At 44.8% G+C, this 16,983-nt stretch overlaps 1 protein-coding gene and 1 pseudogene across 2 annotated transcripts in view; one reads left to right on the top strand and one right to left on the bottom strand.

The window, feature by feature from the left end:
- The window catches only part of DAB1 (DAB adaptor protein 1), a 1,148,653-nt gene that overhangs the window by 562,802 nt on the left and 568,868 nt on the right, over positions 1–16,983 (bottom strand). The gene's annotated exons all lie outside the window — the stretch shown is intronic.
- Positions 6,288–16,983, top strand: part of LOC123955673 — a 46,218-nt pseudogene continuing 35,522 nt past the window's right edge.

The raw sequence follows: 16,983 nt of genomic DNA, 5'->3' as shown, positions 1-16,983 counted from the left end.
TTTCTCACCTGTAAAATAAGCTGGCTGTGCTATATTAAGGATGCCAATTAGCCCTTGGGCCATCATTCTCTCTTTCTGTGTCAGTAGTAGATGTTCTTGGTGCTCTGCCCAGATCCCCCTTACTGGGCTGGTGCGCCCTCTTCCCAGCTGCTGTGAGTGTTGGCTGCTAATGACTCACAGCTGCTCCCTCTCCCAGGAATAGCCATCCCCTGAGGAGCCCCACCGGGCTGGGAGGTTGTGCACCATCCCCGCCCCCCTGGCCACAGACAATGACAGACTGCCAGCATAAAAAAGGTCAGTCCTCTGGCCTCAATTCACGCCCCAGTTACTAGCATTTGGGGTGAGAGCAAGGGGAAGGGGATGGATTAAAGGGAACTTGAGCCAAGATGAGCTTGGAAACAAGTTGTGGAGTGAGGTTTATTCCGCTCCTCCCTTTCTCCTCACTCCTATCCCCACTAAGTCACCCTCGGCTTAAGGTTTGGAATCTCCCACCTGTCCTCCCATAATTTCTTAAGGAGAGGGCTAGACATCAAAAGAAATGAAATCTTGCCATTTTCAACGACATGGATGGAATTAGAGGGTATTATGCTTAGCGAAATAAGTCAATGAGAGAAAGACATATGATCTCCCTGATATGAGGAAGTGGAGATGCAATGTGGGGGGTTTTGGACGTAGGAAAAGAATAAATGAAACAAGATGGGATCGGGAGGGAGACAAACCATAAGAGACTCTTAAGGTCACAAAACAAACTGAGGGGGGCCGGGGGTGGGGGCTAGGGATAGGGTGGTTGGGTTATGGACATTGGCGAGGGTATGTGCTATGGTGAGTGCTGTGAAGTGTGTAAACCTGGCGATTCACAGACCTGTACCCCTGGGGCTAATAATACATTGTATGTTTATAAAAATTTAAAAAAAAAGGGAGAGGGCTAGAAGACACCTTGAGGACAGTCAGGCCTGGGATGAGATCCGAGCTCTGTCACGAAATGGGGTACTCTTGTAGAAGTCTCTTACTCTGAGCCTCGGTTTCCTCATTCGTAAAATGGGGAAAATAATATACTCTTCACCTCAGCAACATAGTCATGGACCTGTCTCCTCAGGCAGGGGAAACAAAAGCAGAAATGAACTCCTGGGACTATAGCAAAATAAGAAGATTTTATACAGCAAAGGGAATCATCAACAAAATGAAAAGGCAATCCAATGACTGGGGGGAGATATTTTCAAATGGCACATCTCATAAGGGGTTAATATCCAAAATATAAACACCAACACATCAAACACACACACACACACACACACACACACACACACACACACACACACCCCAAAGCCCAAATAATCTGACCAAAAATGGGCAGAGGACGTGAACAGACATTTCTCCAAAGAAGACATACAGATGGCCAACTGACTCATGAGAAGATGCTCAACGCAGCTTCACTCATCATCAGGAAATGCAAATCCAGACCAGTATGAGATAGCACTTCACACATGTCAGAAGGGCTAAATCAAAAAGACACGAAATTATAAGTGTTGAAAGGAGACTCCTTGTGCACTGTTGATGGGAATGCAAACTGGTGCAGCCACCATGGAAAACGATATGGAGATTCCTAAAAAATATTGAAAAGAGAAGTACCGTATGTTCCAGTAATTCTAATAGGGGATATTTACTCAAAGAATATGAAAACACTAATTTGAAAAGATATATGCACCCCTATGTTTATTACAGCTTTATTTATGGTAACCAAGACCTGGAAGCAGCCCAAGTGTCCATCCATAGATGAATGGATAAAGAAGTTATATATGTATATACATGAAATATTACTCTGCCATAAAAAAGAATGAGATCTTGTCATTTGTAACAGCAGATGGACCTCGAGGGTATTAAGTTGAGTGAAATAAATCAGAGAGAGAAAGACAAATACCATATGATTTCACTTATATGTGGAATCTAAAGGACTAAACAAAAGAACAAACCCAACAGAAACAGTTATGAATACAGAAAACAAACTGGTGGTTGCAGAGGAGGGGCGGGTGAAACAAGTGAAGGGGTTTTTAAATTAACAAAAAAGCACAGGGGAACCTGGGTGGCTCAGTGGGTTAAAGCCTCTGCCTTCGGCTCGGGTCATGATCCTGGGGTCCTGGGATCGAGGTCCGCATCAGGCTCTCTGCTCAGTGGGGGGGGGGGGGGGTGTCTTCCCCACTCCCCTCTGCCTGCCTCTCTGCCTACTTGTGATGTCAGATAAATAAATACAATCTTTAAAAAATATATATATACATCATCTTCATAGGTTTGTTATGGGAACGGAATGCTGACCCACACACCCAGCACAGGGCAGAGCGTAAGGCGAGCTGCCACCCAGCAGGTGTGCTCTCTGGTCCTTGTGCCTTCCCTCTCAGACACGCCGCAGCAGGAGCAGGGCACTGGTATAGGGATGCAGAGGGGAGAGAGCCAGACGGGAGGGGAGGAGGGAGCAATGGCTGCGATATCACAGCATCCAGGTCTGGAAATGGGGGTAGGGTGGCAGACACGCCTATGGCTCTCAATCACTAGCCCCAACAGAAGGGAGAGCTTTTGTTTGCGTCACCTCCCGCGTCTCACTGTTGCTTCCTCTCTCACAAGACATCCTGTAGACTGTCCTAGTTTCTGGCACCCACCTTCTGTCCTAGGTTCAAAGGCTTGGTCATTTGTGTGTTTGTGTGTGTGTGTGTGTGTGTGTGTGTGTGTGTGTGTGGTAGAGGGAGAGAGACAGAGAGAGACAGAGAATGAATGAGCTAGTGTGTGTGTGCATGCGTGAAAGAGAAAACATGCATGAGCGTGTGTGTGTGTGTCTGTGTAGGAGAGTAAATCTACATGTGTAAGAGAGAAAGCGTGTGAGAGAGAACTCATGATCCTGCGCGCGCGCGTGCGAGTGTGTGTGTGTGTTGAGAAGAAGTGATTTGGCTGGAAAAGGAAAAGGTCTTTCTTCGACTTAACAAATGTATTTCTCTTGTGAAGAAATGACAGACTGGTAGTCTCGACATTGAAGAGAATTTCCTACTCCCTCCATTACTTTTAAAATTTCCTAACAAGAAGGATGGGGTTTATTCAGGAGTTCCAATGTCTGCTGGAAGTTGGGGTGGGAGGAGGGGAAGGGGGAGTTCTCCCCAGGAGGGTTTTAGCTGAGGAACTCCCACATGGAGGGAGTCTAGAGGAAGGAAGGCTCACGTGTGACCCATCACCACTCCCCTGCACCTGGCACTCAGTGAGAGCTTAGTAAACTGAGAACAGTTACAGCCCTTTGGTATCACGAGCTTCTCACTGCTCTCACTGACAGACTTGCCTCGGAAAGCAATCACAGACCATTTTTCAAAGTAGCAGCTTCCTTATTTGTAGGGTTTGGTTGCTAAGTCCACTGCTAACACATAGAAGGCCCTCCGACATTTCTTTACCGAGACAGCGCAGGACTAACCATTGCATGGCCAGAGTTGGTCTTCTGTCTACTCTCCTTGAGCTCTTTGTGTGTGGAGACCAGACATGGAATGAGACTCTAGCTATACATGTATGTATGTATGTACATACACATATGTACATCTGTGTGAGTGTATATATATAGATAGATACACACGTATATCTATCTATAGATAGACTAGCTCAAGTACACCTGTGGGTCTAGGCCATAGAATCGCAACGCAAACACTCTGGTGATTTTCCAAGTAACCCATGTGGGAGGCAACCACATGTGATAAGCTATAGGAGAGGAGGAGGCATTTGTATGCAAGTATTTAGAAACACACTTACCTAACAAAACGATGACTGCATGTTTATAATTAATTTCAGAACAGAAATAATTATCTTGTACCTTTAATGATACATTGAGGTTGTTTCATTTTTCTACCACTTTGAGAAGGCAGCTGGCATCAAAATGGGGAAGACTTCCTACCTCTGATTTGGAAGGAAATGAAGGTAACTGTTCGAGGCGTCATGTCCACTCAGTTTCCCCAGCACACTACAGACGTCGGGCCTACCCGCCCACACTGAAAGCCTTGGGCACTAGGCAGAGAACAAGGGAGTCAAACACAGATATGGGTTTGGGTCCAGACTACACTACTGGCTGTGTCCCATGGGTGAGACCCTCAGCTTTGATGCGCTTGTGTTTTCTCCCGTGTCAGCTGGGGAAATAATAGTTTACTTCATGACAGCATGTGGAGTCTTCATCACGTATCACTCAATTCAATACAACAACAACACATACACAACAATAGTAGCTACTATTCCTCTCCGTTTTGTGGGTTAGGGAATAAGACTTAGGTTAAGTAACTTGGCCAAAGTCACAGAGTGAAGGTCCGGTAGACTTCAAGCTTGAACAAGAGCTACCTAAGTCCAAAACCAAGGTTCTTGAGCTTTTTTGCTGCTGCCGTGTAATTTTATGAGGACAGGAGGAAATTTTCTCTCTGCAACATGTGACAGTACGTACCCAGCACACAGACAGAGGTTGCTATGCACTCCCCAGTCATCCCGCTGTGCGCTCTTTTTTTTTTTTAAAGATTTTATTTATTTGACAGAGATCACGAGTAGGCAGAGCAGCAGGCAGCAGGGGGGCGGATGGGGGGGGAAGCAGGCTCCCCGCTGAGCAGAGAGCCCGATGCGGGACTCGATCCCAGGACTCTGCGATCATGACCTGAGCGAAGGCAGAGGCTTAACCCACCCAGCCACTCAGGCGCCCCAACTGTGGGCTCTTTATTCTAAGTCTCTACCTGGTGTGGAGATGTAGAATGACCCTTACTTTCGTATCTTGTGGTCCAGAAAAGCAGCACACGAGGGCTGAGCTAATGGCTGTCGTCGTCCCTGGGAACCTCACCAGGGGACCTACGGGTTTTGGGCCATGGGGATTCCTCAATCTTCATAAGGCCACCTAGGGGTTGTACCACCACAGTTTTGAAATTAACCCTTATTGTTTCCACATCTGAATAAGTGAGGTTTTTCAGTAATAAGGCAGGGTGATTTATGCAAGGGCCATTTGTCTTCATAATAAATTTATTAAACGATCATTGCTGCTTTTTTTTTTTCCTTTCGTATTTGTCATCGGCTGCGTGGTAATTGGTGTTTGAAGCCCGTGCTGGCATGTCATCAAACGAGCCTGCTGTTCTGATCAAGTGAGGGGGGCTTAGCAGCGGGGAGACCCGGGAGCCGACGGGAAGCAGGAAGGCACAGGCCACAGGCACGGTGATCTTCCCGTGAAAGACGTGGCGCAAGGCTTCTGGGTCTCTGGGTTAACTCTTCCGCCCCGTCCCTTCTCCAGCAGCAAGACACGGAGGTCTCTATCGAATCTGTTCATCTCCTTAGACAAGTACAGGTTAAATCCACATGCTAGGCTGGTGGGCTAGCATTTCATTACGGTGCGTTAATTATCGTCACCTCCAACGGCAATTAATAACAATTAAGGGTCTTGTAATAACATGAGCACGGTGTGTAGCTACTTTAGAAGCCGCAGGAAAGTGGAATGGATGGTTCTGGGTTACCCAACTTGGGAGGATCAATGGTATGATCTTAAAATAAGAGTATGAAAGATGGTGCCAGGCTCCGTATAGCCTGAGTCCCTCACTCTCCCTTGGGGCAGGGGATAAGGAAATGGCAGGGGAATAAACAAGGCTGGCAGACAGGTTTTTTTTGGATTTTTTAATTTTAATTTTTGGATTTAAAAAAAAAAAATCGTCAGAATTGGAAAGCCCTGAGGCTGGGCCTGCATTCTCCAGTTCCAGCCTGTTCCTGAGACTGTTGTCTTAGCACACCTGCCTGTGCCCTGAAGTCAAGCTGATCTCTGCTCTAGGCTGAATAAAGAGTCCAGGAGAGGGCTGAGACAGTGAGCTTCCTTCGCAGGTCTGCAATGAGGAGGAGTGAGAGAATTTCTGCGGTGCACTTATGAACCGCTATCTGGCACGCAGCAAGCACTCAACGGAAATTCAGCTTTTAAACAAATGCGAAGAAATGACAGTTCTCATCCCCCGCGGGGCACGCCATGGAGACTTTGGGCTTTCATACCTTCTTCTGGAGTCTAAATGATTAGAGAGGCAATTTGGGGAACCCGGCAAGCTACTTAACCTCTCGGGAGCTCAATTTCTTCAGTGGTCGAAGGGGATGAAAACCCAAATTTTCCTATTGCATGGGTTGGTTGTCGGAGTTAAATGAAAGGACACGTTGAATAAATGGCAGTGACCTTCTTTCTCCTCTTTTCAGGGTTTAAGGCTTAAAAGATCAGCAGGTCTAGAGTTAGCCTCAATCAACTTCCGTCAACAGTCACGAAGGTTATGCCTATGTCACATGGGGAAGAACATTCTGGTTCCTGGGCTTTACTGTCAGATGTTACAGGGACGAGACTCAGCTTGGCCACTTACCAGCTCTTTGACTTTTCTAGTGACCTAAATCTGGGAGCCCTGACGCCACACCGGAATGGAAATGATGGAAGGAACCGGTGTGGTTGTGTGCACGTGCGACCCTCAATGAGGTAAGGCGTGTGAAACTCTTTCAAAGGTCTCCAAACAGAGCAGTGCTGAGATGGTTACACCCAGCTTGAAAGGAGAGCTCGTCTTCTCATTCTGGGGCATCCTTCACTCTATACTTCTCATGGCATCCCGTTAGTGAGTGGAGTTTGAAATGTTCGTTTTTACTCACTTTTTAAAAAACCAAAACTTAGAAAAAAAAACATGCCATGCCCTTCAAAGTTTATAATTTTATGAAACAGAGGTGCTTTCTAGAGAGTTGCATCAGCAAGAGCATATACATGTCCAATGACAAGAACAACAACAACTTTTAAATCAGAGCTAAGTTGGTCAAGAGCCATCATTCTGAAACTTTACCTGGCCTGAAATAAGTCAAGCAGAGAGAGTCAATTATCATATGGTTTCACTTACTTGTGAAGCATAAGGAATAGCATGGAGGACATTAGGAGAGGAAAGGGAGAAATGAAGGGGGGAAATCGGAGAGGGAGACGAACGATGAGAGACTGTGGACTCTAAGAAACTGAAGGTTTTAGAGGGAAGGGGGGGATAGGCAAGCCTGGGTGATGGGTATTAAGGAGGGCACGGATTGCATGGAGCACTGGGTGTTATATGCACACAATGAACCGTGGAACACTACACCCAAAACTAATGACATACTCTATGGTGACTAACATAACATAAAAAAAAAACAACAAAAATTAAAAAAAAAAAATGAAACGTACTTGGGAGTTTTTGTACATATCCTGGCAGAAACTATCCTCTGGAATAAAATATTTTTGCCAAAGCAGCAAATGCTTTCTTTCTTTAATGGATTGCCAATTTTCTAAGGTTAAATACATGGTTTATAGCATTTTCATTTTTTTAAAAAAAGATTTTTCCATTTGTCTTGGAAAATTAAGGAGATGATGAAAACCTAAATATAATTTAATGCAAATATATTCAAATAATTACAGGATGAAAGATGGACGACAATCAGAGCCCCCCGCATGTGTTAAAGATGAGTGATAGGAAAGCAGGTGTTTTCACCCCGAGAAGGTAGGTTTGCTGAGTTAACAGTGGAGGCTGTAGATTGCCGGATACACACTAGACGGATATTGTTCACTCACAAGCAGCAAATTTCCTCCTCCCATTGCTTTCTCCTCTCCTCTCCCCTCCTTTCTTCACTTCCCCCCTCCCCTCCATACTCATCCCTTCCCTGGATGCCTGTTTTCCACAGCACAGCTCTTTTCTTCTCCAGCCCACTTTCTCTATTTCTACTTCTCAGTTTCTTGGCTCTCTCCTTATCTCTCTCTCCCTGGCTCTGACTTTTCTCTCTGTGTGTATCCTATCTCTCCATTCTGTGCCTCTCTGTGTTTCCTCTTTGTTCTCCTCATTCCTCCTCTCCCTCCTTCCATCTCCCTCCTTCTACCTCGTCCATGTGGTCTAGTGACAGGCTAGCCATGGTCTAAGCACAAGGAGTAGACAAAGGAAGACCATGGTTCCACCTGCTCCCTTACAGGGCTCAAGTTCTCATGGGAGAGGCACAGGGACAAACTGTGCTTACTGATGCTACATGGGATCCAGCAACACCCTGGGAGGACAGTGCTTAGCACGGTCTTAGAGAGTAGAAGGAAGTTTTGTTTTTTTTGTTGTTGTTTTGTTTTTTAAAGATTTTATTTATTTCTTAGGGAGAGACAGAGAGAGACAGAGATAGTGATAGAGAGCACAAGTGGGGATGAGAGGGAGAAACATGTTTAGGGAGCCCAAGGTGGGCCTTGATCCCAGGACCCCATGACCACAACCTTAGCTGAAGGCAGGTACTTAACCCACAGAGCCACTCAGGAGCCCTAGAGGGAAGTTACATAGAAGACAAGCTTTAAAGTATACCTTGTGGGATGGAAAGAGGTGGCCAGGTAGGGGCATCTTATGGACTGACCTGAAGACATATGCAATCATTCAGTGAGGAATGGTGAGCAGAGTAGGTCAGCTGCTGCTTGATCAGAGGGGAGAGGGGAGAAAGGAGAGCGAGGGGGAGAGAAGGGGAGGGGTGAAGACACAGGATGGAGTGGTGAGGTGGGGGGTATCAGAGAAGAAGGCCTTAGGGCTGGACACCAGTCCTGACTGCAAAAGTCCTATCTTTTGGATCTCACACACCAGTTTAAAAAACAAACAGAAAACTAGACCAAGCTCTTCATTTTGCTAAATAGGAATATTTTTTAAAAATCAACTCTAAGTGTCATTTTATGAAAGAGATATTTAGTGCCAAAACCAGAAGTTAATAATCAGAATAAAGGATATCCATTAAAAAACAGATCATTTAGAGTTAAGTGAAGTCACTACAGTGTCCTTTCCTAAAGGGAAAATGTTACTGTCCACCAGGATCACTGCTCTTGCACAGATCTGGGCTTGGGAAGCACGCCTGCATCCCCTGGCAGGGACCTTGTACTTGCAGTTGAGAAGCAGGGAGGAGCTTCTGAAGTGATGAGGGCCCTCTGGGGGGCCTGCAGGGAGGCATGGAGCAGGGAGGCCGTTCCTGGCTGGCCTGCTGTGTTTTGTGAGTCACAGGTTATCGTGGCCTGCATTTCCCTATCTGTTCTTGGGGGAGGACCACACTCACCTCAGGGCGGGGGGGTGGGGTGGTAATTAAAACCATGAATAGATTTGAAGGCACTTGGAGATGGATGGAGATATAATTGTGGGAATCGTTAATATTAAGAGAGGGTCTAATGTAAAATTTGATGCAGATCAGCAGTGACAGGACCACATGGAGCCATGGAGGGGTGCGTGGTCAGGTAGAACCTTCTAGAACCCTGAAGTACCTGTATTCGGCTACGATGGCCAGAGCCATTACTACATGCCAGGCAGCCACCACCCACGTAATTCCTTGCAACCACTATCGTATGCTCATTATACATAAAAGTATTTTACATAAAAAGTGTTAGACAACCGATAATGGGAAAAGCAATGCTTTTTTTTTTCTAACCCCTGTGTACATCCACAACCTAGTCATTGAATGGTGCAGAGTAAGTGTTCAAGAAATAGTTTTGTTTTTTTTTTTTAATTTATTTGACAGAGAGAGATCACAAGTAGGCAGAGAGGCAGAGAGAGAGAAGGGGGAAGCAGACTCCCTGCTGAGCAAAGAGCCTGATGTGGGCCTTGATCCCAGGACCCTGAGATCATGACCTGAGCCAAAGGAAGAGGTTTAACCTACTGAGCCACCCAGGTGCTCTCAATAAATAGTTTTAATCAAAAAGATTTCCAGAAGATCTCATAACAAGTAAGAGGCATGAGTAAGATTCTAAGCCGAGTCGGTACAGCCCATGCTTGTCACCCCTGCGTACCAGGGCCTGGCTCTTCCTCCCCCAGTACGTCCCTGGATGTAGGACTGCTTGTGCTGGGGTCTGGCTACCCTGGGAGAAAAGAATCCCAGTACTAATGCTTCAAGGCCCTGTTCAGCGGGCAGCTCCTCCGGAAGGCTCTGTAACTGCTCGCACCGTCGTGCCTCCCCACTGTCTGCATCTGATGTGAAGTGGTAAGAAACCCTGCACTGCACTGAGGTGGTTTGAAACGGAGTCCTGCCTCCGCCTAGCATCAGCTGTGTGACCTGGAGCAAGCCACAGTCTCCCTGAGCTTCAGGGGACTCACTTGCGTGCAGGGATAAGAACTCTCACTTTGTCTAACGCTCCGGGGATGTTTTAAGATCCAAGTCAATGAGCTGACTGTATGAAGCATTGATACAGTGTAACATGCTACGCAGGTGTTAGCTACTAGTTTTAGAGGTCAGGTTGAAGTTACAGTGGGAAAGCAGAAGGAAACGGGCAGTGCAGATATGGGCAGAAACGTGGCTGCCCCTGTGGCTTCCATTTTAGCGAGCGCCTCCCCACTCATTTCCTGTCTGACCTCTGCATCCCAGCTAGCCCTCCCCACGTGCATTCCTTCACTCGTCACACATCCACTGGGGGGCCACTCCGGACTGGCTTCTAGACCTGGAAAATACTGAACTGAATAAGGATATGATCCCATTTCTTCCTCCAGGAAGCTCATCATCTGCTGGGGAGACAGGTAAATTGAAAACTGTTATGGAACACCTGTCTTATTTGGTCACATGTGACCTTTGAACCACTCACCCTGCCCCCGATCTGTTTCACGCATTATCAACTAGTTTGGACTAGAGTGTTCCCATCTGTAACCTTCCGCGTCCAAGTTTGCTTCCAGACACCGACAGCGTGTTTTACTGCATCTTAGTTTACCTGGAGCTGTTATCACATTAATTGTACAGAGTTTTACTCTTTCCATTGCCAGTTTTTATTCCATTTCTTCAGTATTTTCTGAAGGCCTTTGTATTTGGAGAGTTTCAGCTTTGTCTCGAAGCAATAGTCACATCTCACACAGGGATCATGCCTACTCTGTGCCCAGTGCTATTCCAAAACTGAAGGCACATCGACGTGATTACCAGTCTGTTTGATTTCTCCTTACATGGATCCAGAACATTTTTCTGGTTTCACAGGGTTCCTATAGCTCTTACAAATATTTAAACCTTTGAATAGAAACATAAATGTATAAAAATGCAAAAAAAAAAAAAATTCTGTGATTAAATCTTCAGAAATACGTATAATTCTTATGAATAGCTCTCTGCTCCATATTGCACAACACAAAAGTGACACATTTACTGTTCCATGTTGCAGAAGTTCTGAGCTTATTTTAGAAAAGATTATATAAAATACACCAGAAACACATACATTTCTTATAAATGGCCAGGAGCTAGTTGTGTCCTGTCAGTACCAATATTTGTAAACCATTGTGGATTTCACATGACCACAGGCTGGAGTGTTCACAGGAAGAACCCATCTACCTATCATTAACTAAAGAAACACGGTCCTCCGAGCACAACAGAGGTAGGGAGGGGAGAGAGCAGGAGGTGTGACAGGCATTAGTGGAATAATGTAGAAATTAAAACCACTCAATTAAGAAGGAAAAGGAGGGAGAGTTTTGGAACATGGTATTGGTTTGCTGGGGCCACCATAACAAAATACCACATACTGGGCGGTTTACACAACAGAAATTTACTTCTCACAACTCTGGAGGCTGAGAGTCCAAGTTCAAGGTGTCTATGGGCTTCGTTTTTCCTGAGGCCTGTCTCCTCAGTTTGCACATGGTGGCCCTCATGCTGTGTCCTCACAGAATGTCTTCTCTGTATGATACACGCCTGGTGTTCCTCTGCATGTCCGAATTTCCTCTTCTTATAAGGACACCAGTAAGATTAGGTTAGGGCCCACCCATGAACCTCATTTAACCTGGATTACATTTTTAGAAGTCCTAGCTCTAAATGCAATATCATTGGGAGTCAGGCTTCGACATATGAATTTTGGGGGAACATAATTCAGCCCATCCCAAACATCTCTAAAACCTGGCTCTGATATCACGCCCTCTGGAAAGCCTTCCCAGATTTTCCCAGGTAAAGTGAATTGTAGGAATTCTCCTATCCCACTGCTTATTCCTCTTTATGCCATGCGCTGCACTGTATTATAATGACATTTTCTCTAGGCTGTACTTATCCCCTCTCCTGACTCTCAGACAGGGAACTTTTCACCTGTGAAGCTCTCTTCTTTATACTGCCATCCCCCAGCTGTGAATGGGCAGAGCAGGCTTATAGGATGACTTAGCAGTGAAGTCAGGATGGAATGCATTGGGTTCCTCAAAAGAAACCAGCTGAGTATCTTCAAGCCTCGTGAGCAGAAGGCTGGGAGGCTATCAAGTGAAAGGAAAGGTTTGACCAACTTTAAGCCCAGGTCCAGAACCCAGGTGTACAGATATGAGATGCGGGACTGAAGATGACTGGCCAGGGGTTAGAAGTGCTGAGACAGTGCGCTCTGGTGGGAAGAGACTGAGTGCAGGAACCAGGCAGCCTCGATTCAAATTCCAGTTTTGTCACTTAGGGGCAAGGCATTCAACTACTGTAAATTACAGTTGGCTTCATAGTAAAGAAGGATAATATGAACTAGTTGGTAGAAGTGTCTGAGTTAAATAAAGAAACCCAGGTAGGGAGCCCACCACAGGATCTGGTACCCAGTGGGTGACTGACCGATGATAGAAACTTCCACCACGAAACAGTTTCAAATCTTCCAAAATGCTATCTAGGTAGTCAGGGATGGCACCGCCCCCCCCCAAAAAAAAAAAACCTGAATTGATTTGGAAACATCTGACCTGCCAGAGGGAGGCCTTCTAGATCCACCGTGGCAAAGAGAAATTGTCATAGCATTACTAATGTTGAGGTTTTCCTTTAAAAATTTACAGTAAGCCTCCTTGGAGTTCAAATGAAATGCATTCCCATGGTAATACTCAGAGCTTAATGCTCATAACATTTCAGAATAAAAAAAATCAGCTCTGTGTTTACTTTGTGCTTATTAAACAGAAAAAAAGATGAAAGGAGCAAATAGAAGAAAGACACCCAAGATTATTTCCAATTTCTCGAGACATCCCTTCCACCTGGATGCTTTGATAGTGGCATAACAGAGAGCAAAGTCTGGGGTTACACGAAGCTCAAAAACAAAAGGGACAAAGTCACTCACTTCTGTCATCCAGATGTTTCATTTGCAAGGTAACAGCTAAAGGAGCAGGTATCAGAAGAACGGAGTCCAGATTCAAACTGTCTCAATTTTCATAGACCACACAAATCCTAGAGCAGGAAGACCGCGAGAGAGTCATCTGCAACTTGTGTAAATTTCAAAACTCCTCTCCTTGGTTATTTTTGAGAATGACAGAAGAGGAAATTCTATCACCTGCCACCAGGGCCCATTGTGGTGTTCAGCAATGCTCACCTCAGAAAAATGCCTCTTAGAGCTAAGTGTTTCTGCAGGGAGAAAATGCAGGTCAATTGTTTCACCCAAAGGGCAGATAATAGAGAGTCTATTTATATAAAAGGGACTGGGTGACTTAACTGAATCAGAGACGGTAGAGGGTACTCCGACTTTGGAGTCCAAACAACTGGGTTCAAACGTCAGGGCCGGCACTTGCCAGCTGTCTGACCTCAGTCTCACCACTTCACTTCCTGGAGCACCATTTCCCCCATTTGGACAGTGGAGCCCTACCCTCCAAGCATGAGGGGTGGTCCATGTAAGGAGCAAGCAGTGAATACCAGATCGTGGTATGATGGTAGTGCTCTGTGCTATTTTTACGTATGGAAATATCCATGTTATTTGTTGGTGTGCTATTTTAATTTTAAAAAATCTGAAATTTGAGTTATTAATATCTGGAGTGCAAGATCAATGGTTCAATTATTCAAATTCTGCGAAAAGACAAGTCTAGACAGCTCCAGGCCTGTGTGAATAGCAATAAGCAACTACATTGTGGTCTTGCAAGGCTCCTATTGAAGGAATAATTATTATTGCACTTCAAAGAAAAGCATTTCTGAAAAGTAGAATATGAATGTGACGGTATGGAAATGAGCACAGGTCCTCCTGCATCCGATTTACCAAATATCTACAATGAATATGCAGAAGAGGAAGACAAATCAGCTGTTGGCTTTGGAAGGGGCAGGGCTGGCATGGGTCATGTAGGTCCTGATCGACACAGAACCTGGCCTTTGTTGGGGTGGGCCGGGGAGTTGTTCAAACAAGAATTCCTCCGTAAATATCACATGAGAGATATAATTATTTGAAGATGAAACTTGGATTAAAATATTTAGGGTTAGTGGGGCGCCTGGGTGGTTCAGTGGGTTAAGCCTCTGCTGAAGGGTCATGATCTCAGGGTCCTGGGATCAAGCCCCGCATCAGGCTCTCTGCTCAGCAGGGAGCCTGCTTCCCCCTCTCTCTCTGCCTCTCTGCCTACTTGTGGTCTCTGTCTGTCAAATAAATAAATAAAAATCTTAAAAAAAAAAAAAGTGTTTAGGGTTAGGCCCTAAGTATCCCCTTCAACCACTCTTCGGACTAGTCAGAAGATCACCAGAAAGAGCTTTTTCAGCAAGAGAAGGCTCACACCAAAATATGTTTTCAAGCCAATGAGGTCATTGACCCACTTTAGTTTTTAACTAGCACATATTTAAAAAGAGCAAACAATATTTTCCTTTTCAACTTCCGTAACTGATTAGGTTTTCCCGAGTTACATGCTTTTTAGTTTCTATTTTGAATATTTATCTTAATGAGTTTTTATTTGCCAGTAATTTATATTATAGCTGGAATGGTTATCTTTTGTAAATTTACATTTTCCCCAATGTTTGTAACATATTTATATGTTTTGGTATTTAAAGTGCACTAAATAATTTTGTTTCTTTGAGCTTTTTATTTTATAAATTCTGGGCACTTTCAAAATAAAATATTGATAGTATGTAAAATAAATACTGAAATAATAGAATTATGATCTTGCTGAAGCATTTTAATCACTAAAATGGAGTTAGCCATTCTGAAATTAATATGACATTAGGCTGGGAAATGTACTGGGACTCAAAGGAGGGGGTCATCAGCCCAAATCAGCAGAAGCCAAGGGGTCTGACTTTTCTCTCACTCAAGACTGGTACCTTCCCTGTGTAATGTTAGCAGGATATAGGGCCTGCAGGTAGGCCATACTCAGAGAGTGGCGTCAGGAGAGCTGTCAGACTTATTGATCAGGGAAGTGGGGCAGTGTGATGTCAGGTACAACAAATATTCCACTATGGACTTCTAAGGGGACGACTTGCAGGGATAGGAGATGATGGCCTGGAAATACATGGGAAATAGGGGGGCCAGTCACCTGCAGATCTGCTGTAAGGATGAAATTCCAGGTCATCCCCAAGGGATCCACATTACACACTAGGAATTGTTGTAAGAGGTGGCTAAATGAAGGGCTGCACAGCTGTGGAACTCAGCACAAATCATTTAGCCTCATGTGACTCAATTTTCTCATCTGTACAATGGTGTTAAGAGCAGGGCACATTGAACACACACAAAGGTAAAGAGATTTATGTGATTAATGCATGCCAAGGGTTTAGAATCAGCCCTAGTACACAGTAAAAGTTCAGGATGCTGTATGCTTCTTAAGCAAAGTGATTATTGGGATTATCATCTTAAACCCAAGAACTCAGCCTGTCCCAAGTGAGAGAGTGGTAAAATGAGTTTTTTTTTTAAGATTTTATTTATGGGGCACCTGGGTGGCTCAGTGGGTTAAAGCCTCTGCCTTCAGCTCAGGTCATGATCTCAGGGTCCTGGGATCGAGCCCCACATCGGGCTCTCTGCTCAGCAGGAAGCCTGCTTCCCCCACTCTCTCTGCCTGCCTCTCTGCCTACTTGTGATCTCTCTCTCTCTGTCAAATAAATAAATAAGATCTAAAAAAAAAAAGATTTTATTTATTTACTTGACACAGAGACAGAGAGATCACAAGTAGGCAGAGAGGCAGGCAGAGAGAGGGGGGAAGCAGACTCCCTGCTGAGCAGAGAGCCCGATGTGGGCTCAATCCGAGGGCCTGGGATCATGACCTGAGCCGAAGGCAGAGGCTTTAACCTACTGAGCCACCCAGATGCCCCAGTAAAATGAGTTTTAAAAATTATAGCATTTCATTGGCTTTTTAAAAACAGAATTTTATAATCATAATACCAAATATTAGTTGACAACATTAATTTATAAAAATATAAAATGTCATAGTACTCTAGTATAAATTATTAGCAGACAAGTTACTAAAAATAAACTGTTATTTAACAAAAAAAAAAGGCCTGGCCAAGTTAATCTTCTCCTAATGGTGTTTATGCATAACTTGGTGTGAGTTTAGTGTGAGGGGCTTCTGGTTTAACATGGGATTGGCACAGCAGAGGGGAGATTTCAGTGTATTCTAGGAGTCTGGAAGGAAAAGGAGGGGTGGTGGGTACTTAGCAGAATGGAGGAAGTTAAGACCCAAATATCTAGGGTGGGATGGGTAGGGGGCTCGAATGCCAACAATACTCACCCATTCAGACAGGGGAGTCAGTACCTGGAAGGGAGAGTCAGAGGAAGGTGGGGGCAAAGCTGAAAGAGTGGAGAGGAAACCTGGATGAGGGGGTGACAGAAAGGAAAATGAATTCTTAATTACAGGAAGAGGAAGCCAAGAGGTAATGCCTGATATCAACAGCAACAGAAGTGTGCTATTTGGAAATATGGAGTTAAATTGCAGCAGAAGAAGCTAAAATGATGGGTCTCAGAGCAGTGGGTGTGTAGAACGTAGGGGACTGCTGTTTTTCAACAGGAGTTGCGGTCTCTTTGTTTTCAATGTATTCCATGAATCATTCTTTAAAAACTAATGCAAATAGAATATATTTGATCAAACAATGCTTATTATTAGGGTCTGTTAGATAAGAGTAGAGAGATGATCAAATAGGAAATGTTAGTCCTAAGCTTTTCCTACAGCAGACAGCAGTGACTCAGTAAAGCTGCCCTATCTGTATGTTTTACAGTTTAAAATGCTATTCCCTAAACCAGGCTCAAAACTGTGTACCACACATGCCAGGAACCGAGTCCCCCAAATTCTTGGCCTCTTCCGCTGTGGTTGCAGCCAAGGAGCAAGATCTAGAGCAACCGTGTCCTTGGGAGGC

Source organism: Meles meles, chromosome 1, assembly GCF_922984935.1.
Source record: "Meles meles chromosome 1, mMelMel3.1 paternal haplotype, whole genome shotgun sequence".
NCBI lineage: Eukaryota > Metazoa > Chordata > Mammalia > Carnivora > Mustelidae > Meles > Meles meles.
Note: the sequence above shows the minus strand (reverse complement) of the source record. Positions and strands in the feature narration are given on the sequence as shown.